General features: G+C 36.5%; 1 protein-coding gene across 3 annotated transcripts in view; it reads right to left on the bottom strand.

The window, feature by feature from the left end:
* Window positions 1-12108, bottom strand: part of CDKL5 (cyclin dependent kinase like 5) — a 146412-nt gene that overhangs the window by 104641 nt on the left and 29663 nt on the right. The window lies entirely within an intron of this gene.

Raw genomic sequence — 12108 nt, 5'->3', positions numbered from 1 at the left:
ATTATTCTGGCAAAAAAGCTCTGAACTAAATCCAGGAATTTTCTACTGAAAGGCATGAGCTAGTTCATAGAAAAGAAGTGAAAGACACTAGTATTTACAAGTTAGCCACTATATTTAATGTAAAGTGAAGAATCATTGGGACTTTTGACATCCAAACTCAAAGACTAAGTACCAATGGAAAGAATATTTAAATGTAGTTAGGAAATGACAGGGCTTGCTCCCAAGTAGACTGCTTCATGAGTGTTAATAAAACCTCCCTCTGACATACTGATGGCTTACATCTGAAGTGCCAATGGCAGCAGAAGCATGTCTGGATATGTAAGTGACCCAAAAGAGGGACTTGAAAAACAGGTCTTGAAGAAAGGGAGCTGCATCTAAACAGTAAACAGTGTTGGCAGGCCTACCAAAGGACTGGCAAAAGCAGCTTATAATCCTGATTTTCCATCCTACATGCCTTTCTCAATCCTTCCTTCCTTCCTTCCAAGTTTAATTGGGGGGAGATGAAATAGGGAACACAATGCCTGTGGCAAACAGCAAGAAGTGTGGGTGAAGGCAGGAGGGGAGAGGAAGCTGTTGTATGGAAGAGGACAGTGAAAGGCTGGCTTATGGGGAAGTTCTTGCATGAAAGAAAAGATGGGAAAAATACAAGATGATGCTTTAGGCACAAGCACTGAGTTCATCTTAAAGAAGTTACAAGATCCGAGATTTACATGATTAGCTTACAAGAAATATGAACTTACATGGCCCACAAGTCACTATCTGCATAACTGCCTTTTCTGTTTCTAGTATATTTAGTTACTTCTTGTATGAAGAGTCAGAAAACTTTAAGGGAAATGTGTAAGTAGTATTTTTATCAGCTGCAAAGGGATTTGGACACAGAAGTCTATCCCAGCAAATAGCTGTTAGGCAGCTGTAAAAGGAAAGGAAAGTCACAAAACCAAGGAAATAAGGGTTGGCAAAAGCATTGGGCACACCATGCAAGCAAACAGTTGTCTTTCGGAGGACAGAAAAGAACTTCCCCAAGTTCACTTATACATAGTGAAGGATGCTGCTAGTGAACTTCCTTGGTAAAGGACTCTTGCAGTTGAAATCAGGAAGATGAAACAGCTGGCTCTTGTTTACAGTAAACAGCAAGCTGTACAGAACCATATACATATAATGATTATAAAACAGGCCTAAACATTGAAAATTAAGTTTAAGAAATTAAATCTGAATAGTAGCATATAGCTATAGTCCAGAATCTATTACAGACAGTAAATCATGAAGCATTAGCATATTGACCCCATAGCTAATGCACAGAACCAAAAAAGGCACTGCCCAACAAGTGGGAAAACATGTAAGATTGTATTTTTAACCATACTACATTATTTCTTTCCATTCCTTTTCTCCATTTCTAATGTTGGAAGAGTAATCTCTAGTTTTCTCTGTTACCCAGGCACAGTGAGGGATATGATATCTACTCAGACAAAAAAAGTCTGAAATAATTCTTGTGAAGTTCTTTGGATTGCACTAAAGAACTCACTCTTTTCTAACAGTACCACTTTCTTTGTTGCTAAGATTGCATACTAAACTGATTTAAAGGCAGGTTTAATACTAATGGACTTTAAGCCTCTTTTGGTGCTAATTACTCATTTTCTATTCTCCCCTACTCATATTTTAAAAAGAAAAAAAGTCTAATTTCCAGGTGAGTATACCATTGTAGGTTATTTCTTCCTACTAGCACCAAGAAATGTTGTGATTTTTCAGTTCAAAATACAGAGCTGAATACCTACTGCTAGATAGAAAATATATAGGGGACATTTCCAACCCCAAACAAATAGCACCGAAAACCAATTTAATTAGGTAAGAGTCTCCATCCTAAGGTGGAATTTCAAACATGGGATGTTAAATGCATTTCATTCTCTATTTGCATCCATGTTTATAATTGATCAAAATGCTTAGTAGTTTAGAATAACCCCATTTTTCTCTGCTCACATGCTTGAATTTTTTAAAAAGGCAAAATACACTCCAGACAATTTGCACTACAGCATTTTGCAAAGTATTGGAGCTAAAATACTTTTCCACGGGAAGGTATTTACTAGACTGCAGTAATTCTCTTAGTACTTTTAAAGCTTGAAACACACCTTCTGTTGAATGCTATGAGTCAGCTTTAATGACACTGTTATGTTCTATAGCTCTGTAGCTTATGCAAGAGAATTCATTTGCATTAAGCACCCAACTTTAGAAGCCGCCTTCTCTTCTCCATTGTTCATACTGAATAATAGTAAAAAATAGGCTATATCCCCTGTGTGCTCTCTTATTGTTTTATAAGAATAAGTCTGATTAGCTGCCTGTGACATAGAATGTATATAAAATTTTTGGTATAATCGTCTTATGGACACATACTATTCTCCTACATTTTTATATAATTCTTGCAGAAAGCCAGTATGCAGAAAAATATAAAGAGCAAAGATAGGTTTTCATATTTAGTTAAATTGCAGAATTTCAGTCAAGTGATATCTGATCAGCGTTGTTGCTCTTCCTTCCCCTGCACATGAAAGAATTTACAATACCTTAAAAGGACTTAAGTTAGAAGAAAATTAACTTTACAGAAAATGAGGATGAAATACTACAACATGCCAATGCATGGACCAGGCCAGGGTGGGGGGAGGGGAAGGACAGTGCATCTACTGGTACTGGAAACAAGCTTTTAAGAACCTCTTCCTTATTGTTCATAGCTTCTATTCTTGGTGTGAACTTGGCATGAATTTTTTGATAGGGGGACTAAAAATTATCAAGTCTTTTTCTGAAGGATGCAGCAAAACAAACATTCTCCTAAGCTTATAGATTAACTTTTGAAGACTGTTACTGTTCCCATTGGGGCAGCATGCAATGGATTTGACTTTGTCAAGGCATTCAGCAAGAAAAAGGTAGAACGGGACATCTCTTGTCATCATAGGTCTTTTACTTCAAACAGTGGTCCAATCTAAATATAGCATTCTTCCATTTCCTTTGTCCCCTCACTTAACTCAAAAATCACTAGACCTACCTGTAACAGTAAGTTATATTTATGTGGCATTTTTTCCTGTTGAAAACTTGATTTTATTTAGCTCAGCTTGACAAAGTGAGGGTTTGGCCAATTTGCTCCTGGAATTACGATGACTGGCAGGTGTCATAACTGGTTCTCATACAAACCAATGGTCAAATCTCCTCATATATACATTCACACATAGGTACACAGACATATAAAGTTAACGTATTATTTTTATCTATATATACACACACGCACACAAAAATACATGTGCATGCACCTATATGTAATGAAAGGGGACCAATTCCTCCCTCCAGCAAATTAATTTTCCTAGAACTTCAATTAGATGACCACTTATTTTCTTTTCCTTACTGAAAATTAATGGAAATCAATTACCTCTTCTACTGTCCTCACCTTCCAAAAATAAAGCATACATAAACCAAGTCTCCTCCAAATCAAGACTCATTGCCTTCTTAGCACTCTTCAACCAGATTCCAAATTGCTCAAGCCAGAAAAAGATCATTCATTTCACATTTTCAATGTAAGCTCACAAGTTGAGCCCACAAGGATGAAAGGGAAGGATCTGATGGACATCTTGCTCCATGGTTTGTACACCTGCTATAAAAGGTAATAAATGATACTTTTCCAGTGGAGAAAGAACACAGAAGAAATAAAAGAAAAACAAAAACCCTTACAACTGAGGATTTGGAGGACTGGTACAGACAACTGCTTTCTGAGAGCTGTAGGTACAGAACACTTGTAAAACGTAACAACACTTTGCACTGAAACACTGTATATTTAGAAACCTGCAAAGATTGCAGGTCATGAAGTAGCAAAGAAGCTGCGTCTGCATGAGGGCAGAAGAGATAGGTGGTCACACCACTAACTACTACAACCTGAGTAGCAGGTAGGAGATTTGCCCAACATATTGGAGAAAAATATTCATTTTAATGAAAACAATTGCAAGAAAAAGTCAAATGCCCCCAACACTAAAAGATGCCACTTCTCAAAAGTGGTAGTGTGGCATTGTAACCTGCTTTCACATCTCAGGGCAAAACTTACATTTCAATTAATGTGCAATTGAAAACTTGACTGCAATAACAGTGTCTTTTCAGACATATAAATCCCAATACCATTCTTGTCCTTTTTGGGGCAGGAGGGGGAGGTATCAGCTCTTTTCCTTCACTTATGTAAAAGCAAGTTTACTCTTCTTCCCTTATAAGAACTTCTCTTCAGAGTACTTGAATCTGCTCCAATGAAACAAGCTCTCAAATCACTTCAGAAATATATTACAGCTCTTAAAGTTCAACTAATTGGGGGGAAAAAATCCATTAGCACACTTTCCGACTATTCCGGACTTCTCTCTTGGCCAACTGAGAGCTTAAACAAAATAACTTCCTACCCTTAGCTCCAATGGTGAGGACGTGCAACAACCTTACTTCTAACTCAGCCTATAAACAAGCAGCAGCTAAGCAACACTAAAAATAGAACATAAAACATGGTTAGTTTTATGCATTCCGAAAGATTCCCTAGCATACATTAACACATACGCACATCACTCAAACGGGAAAAGGTTAGTGAAAATATTTAATCCAAGATTCAGATACTCATACTGCAAACAAAAGTAACTATCATAAGTCTATGATAAGATTTTGGAAAAGCCAAGTTTCTAATATGACTGAGGAAGATAGCCTAAAAACAATGCCTAAAAAACTTTAGGAAGTAAAAAAGTCAACAAACAAATTCTGAACTTAGCCTAACTTTCATGACTTAAGGAGTCAGACTCATCACTTTTTAATGCATGGTGCTATTAGAAACAGTTTGCCTCCTATCTTTCACAGAAAAAACAGGAAACAGCGCCTCCCCAGACACACATATGCACAGGCCAGCCCTCCTCAAATCTGTTTGTAAATTGGTCTTTACTTCCTCAGCAAACACTTTACCGAACATTAAAAAAAAAAAAAAGTATCTAATCCTGTCTCGAATATCCAATTAAACCAATAAACTACTAAGCCACCACCCTTCCAAAGTTCAAGAATTCGAGAGACAAAACAGTTTAAGTAGTAATAACAGAGGTAGTCACATGCACATTAGACAAATATTCACACACAAACCAAGAGCTAATTTAGTTGATGGCCTTTGAGCAGTTTTTTTGCCCAGTTTAGATTTATCCAGGTTAGTTTATTTGCAGTATTATGTAAACTGTTCAGACACAGAATGTGTCCGTTTGAATTTGGAAAGGAAAACATGCTTTTAACACGTAAAGCCTAATTAGTTAAAATAAGTTTTGTGATGGCAGATTTAAGCCAACCTTAAACTAACCTACCTTTTTCCCCAGTAACTTTTTTATAATATTTAAAGTTCTCAAGAATATTTTAAAGAAAATCTACTGCTACTAGAGGTCAAATCCATCTAGTCTGAAAACACTCTCTTTACAGTAAGATTATGTAAACTACACTGGAGAAGCCTAGAAAACCAAACCACTACAGTAGTAAGCATCAGCTGTTGGTGTGTGCCAGTTCGTTCACAGGTGCAGAACTACAGCACTTACTATCCTCACTAGCAACCTACTCCTGTCAGTAGGTAGGACCCCACCACACACCAATACGATAGCACTGATCTCTAAACACTGTTACTCCTTACTCACAAAGGTTCAAATACCAATGAATAAAATCACTTAAGAGACTACAGTTTTTCTTTTAGACCTAACCCAAATAAGTTACTGAGGTGATGCATATTTTTCATCCTCCCCCCCACCTCCTCCCCCTCCACCCCCAAAAAAACTTTTCATGAAGAGTCTTAAACAAATCACCTCTCTTCACATACATCAACAAGAAACCACAGAGAACTAAGGAACCATACACAGCCACATCACTAGAGTCCTAATGACCATTAACTCTCACACAGAAATGAAGCCACAACCTTGGCAAGCCTTCAGGTAACACCAACCTATCAACTTTTTTTACATGGTAAACCAAGACAACAGGAAATACTAGTGCAAAGCTCTAGTCCTCTCCACCGCCTTCTTCACTAAACACTCAGAGTTGCAGCATCCTACACTCCATCCTAGAATCCTGCTTCTCAAAAAGATTTGTTGAAATGTGGCAAACCATCTTCAAAAACCTAGTTCAGTGGAGCCAGACAATCTCAATATTCCCCCAAAGAAGACATCTTGTAAATGAGATGTCTTCCTTGTTTATGAAACAGGGGTTTGGGGTGGTGTGGGCCTTTTTTAATTATTAAAAGGAAAAAAAAAACAGTTCTGAGACACTGTTCTAGAAAAGTAGTCTTTATTCAGTCAGTTTAATATTAGCATGACCCTTTTTAGATAATGGGCTTTAAGTACCACCTTTGTCCTACAGACGTGCTCCACACCTTAGTGTAGAGACTGTCTGCTCTCATCCATGTCAAGGAGGAGAGCAGACAAAATAACTGTAGTAAGATTTTGTAACATCCTAAGAGATACTGTACAATCTGATCATGTCACTAGGGCACAACCAATAACAAGATGCATTGCAGTAGGCTGAGTTGCTTTAAGATAGGAATGCATGTTTCTCCCATGTATATACAAAAAAGGGAAAAACAGCAGTGAGAGCACACCAAAGTGCCAATCTGCAAGCGACCTCTTCACTGTAAGTATGATTAAAGCAGGTATATATGCTTGTGCATGTAACCACAATACAGAACTTCAACAGCCAGCCTGGTCTGAAATCACTAGCAACTCAGAATAGGAGTATTATATGTGGAAGGAGTGCATCAACATTTGTTAAAAGCTTGGCTTGCAGTGCACATACACCTACACTGAACTTCCCTTTCAACAACTAACTTAGAGGAGTATGCTTTTTAACACTCACAGGTTATTTGGCATCAGTATGCAAGCCAACTACACCCAAATGTACTACCTTAATTCAAAATTATCACCTTCATACCATCTAATTTAATTCACAGTAGAAGCTCTCACCAATTTACTAGCCAGCTTCTAAACTGCTCTAATTGAACCCTTAAATCCCAGCTTCCATATAAAAAACCCTTGATACCACATAAGCTGTCAAACAGCAGATGCAAAGATGCAAGAATCTCTAGATATATCAACCAAACATTAGCATCTAGAAACACACCACTTGCCTTATATATAGTATATGTAGTTGCAAAGAATTGGAGTAACAGGACAGAAGAAAGAAAGAAAAGCCATTGTCTTTTTCTACTTAGCCAAGTAAAAAGAAGCCATTGTCTTCAAGAATGCCTGGGTGACATACCAGGAACCACAACCAGCCTGAAGAAAACTTGGTTTCCACAGAAGAGCAACAGAGCTTGGAAGACCAAGGTGCACCATATCAGAATCACAGAATAATTCTAGTTGGAAGAGATCAGCTGATCTTCTCAGGTCCACTCTTGCTCAAAGCAGGACTAAGATGTTCAATCAGGTTGCTCAGGACTTTGTCCAAAATCCCTGTTAGGATTGCAACGAGCACTTCCAATAGGACAAGCTGGAATAACACCACAACAGCAGAAATGCTTTGGCTGTCTTTAAGGCAAAAGAAGAATCCTATAGCAAGTTTAAAGTGGTAAGTCAGTAACAGGGCAGGGGCAGCAAAACACATTAACATATTTAAGAGTGCAAGGATGAGCAGAAAAATTATTCAACAGTCCCAAGGGAGCTTCTGTACCAAACGCTCCAGTATCCACACATTTACATTAACGAAAACCTCATTCAACTGCTCAAAGTTTGGGGTTTTTTTTAAACTGTTGGAACCATCTCCCAGTATCGTATCAAACTATTCTAATATGCCTATGCTAATATAAGTCTAAGAAATGATAAGTTTCACTCCATCTCCTCCTTCCTTCTTTTAAATGCTTCTTTAAGGACTCCCAACTACTCTTGGGAAAAATCTCTGAAGAAAATCAAGTTTTCCTTCTCTATAGTAAACTAAAAGGGAATTTCTTCTATGCTCTTTGGTGTCATTCTAATTACCTAGCTTCCTTTTTGCACTCAGGTAAGACTTCACTGTTACACTGCAAACCTTTACAAACCTGCAAATCAGGATGCAGGAAGGAAAAGGTGCTTTTCAGTCCCAAACATTACCATTTTAAAAAGCCCTGCACTTACTTGGTTTCTCCTGTTTAAATGAATTCAGTACATAACAAATGTTACAGAAGGAGAAACTAGGGCCCAGACAAGTTGAATAATCTGATATGATTAAATGACATTAGTGGCATATCTGAGAAAATACCCCACATTGCTAGGAAGTTTTCTGCAGTATTAATCAGCTTAATCCCTCTGAATAAGCAATAATACAAATGGACCACTGGAAAATCTGCAATCAAGATTTTATAAAGTAAGCATCTCCAAGCACAAGAAAAAATTATGTTTTCTATTTGTACTTTCAGATTGTTCACTCCAAAAAAAGTTAAGGAAATAATATATTTGTTTGTTTGAACGAACTTCTAAAAATTGTGCTCCAAAAGAACTTCATCAGTAGCCAGAAAAAAGACTGTGAAGAGTGAGTGAATACAGCCAACTAAATTAAATTGGTACAATAAGCAAAAGGAGTTGATAAAGTTCTTTTTCAAGAGAACAGATGATATTTTGCAAGACATACGGTATTTCAGACAGTAGTCATACAATAACACTACAGATTTTATTTTTCTTGAGACCAGCACAGAATTTTATACTGAGCTGCTGTGCCGATATTAGTTTTGTATAACTTAACATTGTATTTGCTATTACAAAAAGTGTATGACGGTATTTTTCAAATCATTAGCAAACTGTTAGTGGAAAGACGTATGCAGCACACCAGTACAAAGGGGCAAGGGGGAAGTCTTAGGCAAAAAAAGCAATATTGAATTCAAATGAAGGAGGAGGAAAATGCCTTAGGCAAACACATGCTCTGTTTTTTAAGTATCTGTTATCTTTTCAAATCTCCCAAAAATCTCATCATACATGAAATTACAGCAACAAAAGAAAAAGAAAAAAAGAAAAAGAAAAAACAGCTTTGGATTGCTGTAATGACTGTCAGGCCACTACAGCACAGGCAAAAAAGGGGCATAAAATAAGATCTGCAACAGATTCCATCTGGACTTTAGCATATACTTGTTCACTGCATCTTAGGAGAAGATGCTCCAAGATCTTTGGATTTCTAATATTCCTACATTTTGTGATGAACAAACATATGAAAGAACATATCCCCTACTGATTATTTTTTTAATTCTAATCTACACATATGATGTCTCATTTCAAGGATATTTCAAAGTTTATTTACTAGTAATTCTCAGTTAATGTAGGTACATCAGGTGAGGCCGTTTAAGTCTTCTCTCAGTAAGTTTGGTATAATTTATTCTCATGTCTTCACTTCGGTATTTCCATTCCTCTTTCCCTAATGCATTTTCCAATTAAATAACATTAGGGCTCTATTATATGAAAAATTCTACATATCAAAAATAACCTGTAGGACTACAGTATCTGTCTCTCTTAAAAACAACAACAACAACAAAAAACCCCAGCACACCTAAAAGCCCTCATCCTGACTCCCATAACTTACAAAAAGTTATAAAGCCGTCACACAGAAAATTTACTTTATTTCGAAAAAGCAGCACTTGCAGGGATGAGAGAGACTGCTCAGAGGGAAGCTAGCAGAAGCTGTCTTAGTCCTCATCATGAAAAACAGTCTCTACCATGCAAGGGCCAGCATGTGTTTTAAAGTCAAACATCCTAACATTTTTTATAGTGTTTGAGCAGAGATTTGTTTTTTCCTTAGATAAGTGTTATAGAAGCCTGCATTGTACATTATTTAAAAAAAAAAAAAAAAAAAAAAAAAAAAAGCCTGAAGTTGTCTATAGAAGGTCATAGGACTGAAAACCAAAACTAGTAAAAATAAAAGACTATCCACAAATTTTAAGAAGACCACAGGAGACTGTATAAAGCACAATCAGATACTCAAATCAAGCTACTACTGATCCACATCAAATTGTCAGCAAATGCAAGTACCTCTAGCTGATTGTCATTCCCTGCTTCTACCACCACTACAGCCTGGAGCTTGAACCTCTGTTCTTCTGGCTTAAGTTTTCATGCTAATTTACTACTATAAAATGATCTTTTTTTTTTTTTCTTTAGGAAGAAAGAAATCCTGGCACATTAATTAGGCTTTCTTTTTTAAAACTTGGATACAAAAAGTATCAAATGTACCAGCAGTGCCAGAAACCTAGGCACTAAGCCTACTTTCTTTTTTTTAATTCCAGATAATTTTGCACAATGAAGCTAGAGGGCAATTTATTTATTTATTTATTGAAGGTCTGCTCTCCCTCTAGACCACCAGTACAGCAGGCTTAAGGGGACGTTCAGGAGTATCTTTACCATCTGAGTCCCACGGTGCTGAATTAGTTTTCTTTCCCACAATGGCTCTCCAAAGAACAGTCCAAAGCTTTCACAGAATTTTGCCACTATTTTCTCTTGACAGATTACAACCCCACCCTTGGGTCACTAAAGGCAATTCACAGATCAACATACCTAGAAAATATGGATTCTCACATGCACGCTGGGTTAATATTTAACATTTCAACACTACAAATTCATTTGTCAAGATTGTCTTGTACCTCTGTATCTAATGAAAGAGACTCAAAGTTTCTTCATGCTACTAATCTGTTAATGTTACAGCAAATTACAATGGTAAAAAATCATATTTCTTAGCTGAAAAAAAGAACTTCTGAAGTTTTGTGTTCCAATGCAACACTGATTAGCTTTAACAGTTTTTATTTGAGAAAATCGTAAGTACTTTTAAAAAAGCAATAAATACACTTAGTTTTAACAACTACAAACTTTTTTGCCATGTTACATAGCAATCTGGGTATAACATTACCCCATACTGTTTAATTAAATGCCTACAGATACTAAATATAGATCAAGTTACAGCGATGAAGGAACTAGAGCAAACAGAAGAGATACCATAATGATTAATCTGCATCCCCAGAAATCTGTACAAGAATACATGTTTGCAAGGTGACTGTTGTGAAGATGCAGTATCCACTCCTCCCCTCCTAGACTAAGGGGTCACATCACTCGAGTACATGAGGTTTTATACAGTTAGGCTAAAATAAACATTTAAGACTTGTCTCAGGATATAAATATACTGAAGCATTGTAAATCATTAACAGAAAATACATACACTTTCTTTTCTTAAAAAAAAAAGACAAAAAAACCCTACAGCATTCAAAAAAGTGGAAGTCTACCTTTTCTGCATCCATGATGAGTTTATTTAAACTTAAAAAGACTGTTTTGGAACCCCCACACAGACTTATATAAAAATATACCATAAACAAACAAACTATTAAAGAAGAGCCAGTCTCATGTAGAGGTAATCTGCAAAACCATCTAAGAAAATTAGATTATCTTTCCCCATTCCACTAATCAACCATCTCCTCTAAAAAATAAAGATAGTCAGCACAAATAAACCAGTTATATGGTCAGAAAGTTTCCAGAATTAAATTCAAGAAGCTCTAGCATACCACAAACAAATAAACAAATTTCATTATTTCAAACTGAATGTATTGAAAACTTCAGAAAACAAATGTTACATAAAAAAAATTCTTTGTGTCAGTCTTCCCCAGGTTCCCATCTTGATAGCTTGAACAGGTTTTCCAAGGATGTTGAACATTCATGGCTGCAACTTATTTCAGTAAGAGCTGTGCTATGAAAAACTAAGACATCTGTATTAAGGTACCCAATACTAATACACGTTTTCACCTTAACAGCTTTTGTGCCCCTACTCTTGTCTGGTGAAATGAGAGCACCAGCTCATTCCGAGTATGATACAAAATCAGAGAATTGTGTCAAGTGCTCAGACTATCTAGTGATCAAAATACTCAGGGCCCATGAGAAAGTGAACACTTTGCTTTCCTACCAGTGTTGGAGTACCATAAACACCCAAACTGAAGAAGAACTAAAAAAAAAAGTGTTAGACTGTGCAGAGTGAACAAAGCAGAAAATGTGCAGGAAAACAGGATGTGATCACACCATTACTGAAAAGCAAGCATACAAAACAACAAATTAAGAAATAAGAGGTACCTTAATTTTGTCATTTCTTAACTGAATACATGATTTGCCA

This window comes from Apteryx mantelli, chromosome 1, assembly GCF_036417845.1.
Source record: "Apteryx mantelli isolate bAptMan1 chromosome 1, bAptMan1.hap1, whole genome shotgun sequence".
In the NCBI taxonomy this organism is placed as follows: Eukaryota; Metazoa; Chordata; class Aves; order Apterygiformes; family Apterygidae; genus Apteryx; species Apteryx mantelli.
The sequence above is the reverse complement of the archived record's forward strand: the minus strand, read 5'-3'. Positions and strand labels throughout refer to the sequence as shown.